Source organism: Mus musculus, chromosome 7, assembly GCF_000001635.26.
Source record: "Mus musculus strain C57BL/6J chromosome 7, GRCm38.p6 C57BL/6J".
NCBI classification, from domain to species: Eukaryota; Metazoa; Chordata; class Mammalia; order Rodentia; family Muridae; genus Mus; species Mus musculus.
In genome coordinates this window covers 77,377,797-77,380,853 of record NC_000073.6, presented here as the reverse complement: position 1 = coordinate 77,380,853, position 3,057 = coordinate 77,377,797, and positions in this window count along the sequence as shown.

Here is a 3,057-nt window from a genome sequence, read left to right as displayed (position 1 = left end):
TAGCTTCAGTAATGGAAAACCTTCCAAGTGAAAGAAGCCCAGGAAATCACAGATACAACACACAATTCTACTGAAGAACTAATATCAACCCTTCTCAAATTGTTCTTTTAAAAAACACTTAAGAAACTTTCCCAAATTCTTTTATTATCCTGATACCAATATTAGAAAAACACTCCACAGTAACAAATTATAGAGCTCGCATGAATACTAATGCAAAACTTTTCAGTAAAATATTTGTAAATCAAATACAAGGACACATTAAAATTCCTGTATACTATGAGCAAGTTGGATTTACCCCAGAGATGCATATTCAACATATATGAACCAGTAAACATAATCCACTACAAAACTAGTCTAAAGAAACCATGTGGTCTTCTTATAACACCCCAAAATGGCCTATGACAAAATTCAATGCCCCTTCTTGATAAAAGTCCTAAAGTTAGAATGAATAAAAGGGGCATATTTTAAAATAATAAACACAATTTACAACAGTCAACATAATTCTTAAATGTAGAGAATATCCAACCATGCTCACTAAAATTGGAAGTAAGACATGGATGTCCATATCATATTCATTATAGTATTTGAAGTCTCGGCTAAAGCAGGAAGACAAATGATGAAAGTCAAGAGGACATAAATAGAAAGAGAAGAATGCAATACCCATAATGATTCCAACACAGCTCTTCAGAGAAAATTTTAAAATTATTGCAAAACCTATAAAAGCACAAAAAGACAGCTTAATATTTGAAATAGGATGATACTGACATTGATCAGTGTGGTTGACAGTTGTGGACTGGACATAGGTCCACATACCTACAGCACCTGCTTTTTGACAAAAACAAACAAACAAACAAACAAACAAACAAAAAACCCAATAGCATCTTCAATTAATGGTGTTGGTCAGTTTGAATAGGTAGATATAGAAGAGTGAAATTAGGTTGTTATCTTTGACATTGAACAAAATTCAACTCCCAAAGGATCAAGGTCTGAACATATAACCCGATAACCTGACTCTGGTCGAGCAGGAAATAAGGGATACACTTGAACATATAGGCACAGGAAGGAAGACTCCCATGAGGCTATTGATAGAACAGGCACTAAAACCAACAACTGACAAGTATGAACACATGGAACTGAAATAAATTTATATACAGCAAAGGAAACTCTGATTCCATCTTGCTTAGCTTCTGGGGAAGATCCATCTCTCTATTCCTACGTAACTAACTGTCTAATTCTCAAGAAGAGGTCAAAGTACTGTGTGAGTGTTGGTGATAGAACTTACTTAAAATGCTTCAGGATTATTTGTCCTATGCAGAAGAAAAACCCATATGAGTCACCCAAGCTCTGATCAATGTTCTGCCCCCAAAGTCTCTGCCATCTCACTGACACTGTGTGAGTGTGCTGCATCTGTCAGGGTCCATATGGGCATGACAAAGGTGGGACAGGAAAGGAGGGTGTCTCTAATGTAAGTAATGTCTGAGATGATGCCCAACCAAATCATCCTTGACTTATAGACATGGTTGCAGTTGGGCCAGTTTGACTCATTGATGTAAAAGTTTATACTGTCTGAGGCTTTCTCATACCATTGTCTCTCATTTTATCAATTGTGTATGTGTGTGTGTGTGTGTGTGTGTGTGTGTGTGTGTCCTATGCTATGAAAACAACATGAATTAAAACAATTCTATTTATTGAACTATATTCTTATATAAGATGATAAGAAAAAGAAGAAAAATAAAGAGACAACTTAAATGTCATAGGAAACAGAGAAATTGTCATTTTTGGGGACAGAATTTATAAAGGTCACAGTCAAATTCTGCAGAAGAGAATTCTGGGGCTGAAGATGTCAGTCTGAGTCCTGAGCAAGGCTCCAACGTCCACAAGGAAATGGATAAAATTGCCCTGCAATGTGCACCCTGATCAATATTTCATTATCAATATGTTATTGTTTGTAGGAATTTCCCCTTCAGACTCCTGGGGCAGGTTAGTAAATCTTGCCGATCAGTGAAGCCTTCTGAATGAAAGCAATTTTAAACCAATCATCTCTCTCAGATTTGGTGAAATGAGCAGCAATTCATGTTCTTTCTTGAGTTATCATCCTGCAAGGCAGCTCTTTTCGATTATTAAATATCTCTACATAGAAGCCTGGTATATGAAGCATTAAATCTCATGACCAGATTCCTTTTGAATAAAAAATTACATATAACTTACTTCATTTGGGTTGTTAAGATATCTAGTGATGCCATGGCCTATTTTGAGTTCATCTAGTCATTAGCTGACCTTTCAACTGATGTGACACACTCTGTGTTTCAAACGGGACATCCAACAAGAAATAAGAAGTTATTCATATGGGTAATTTTCATAAGAAGACAGAGTTAAGAACCATCCAGACTCTTGGATGTAAATTGAGTGGATAGCTGTTGAAGGAGATGTCAGATGATGGGATCTGTATGGGCAAGAATTGAGCATGTAGAAATCTAGGAAAAGGCACAAGAAAATGTTTAAAGTCAAGACGCAGTATATTTTATTCAAGGGCAAAGAGAATGTCAAGTTGCCTGGAAATGCTTATTCCATGGATATTATGTTTTTTTAATTAACTACAAAAAGAGATGAGGGCTATGGCTTTTATTCCTCATAAAAATAAGAAAAAAAAATTTAACCAAAAAAAAAAAAAGTATTTAACACTAGGCAACCTAAAACTTTGCATGACTGAAATTGTTTCTGCAGCTCCTTCTGCAAGGACAAAAATTGACACCTAATATATTCATATGTATTTCACAACTATAATTAAATGCCCCAAGCTATTTATGAAGACAAGAATATTTATCTTAGCTCTGGAGGTTCAAGGGTCTGAAATCAGTATCAGGGAGTTTCTGGTTGAAGACTCCATGCATGCATCACATTGTGGCTTCATATCAGGATCAGATGAGAGGGTGGGCAGAATACTTGGTGAAACAGAGAGGCAGGGTAAATAGCAGGAGCCAATAATAAACTCATGCTATTGCAACTTATGTAACAAAATGTCTGTCTGACTCTTACAACCACCAAACTGTTCAATGA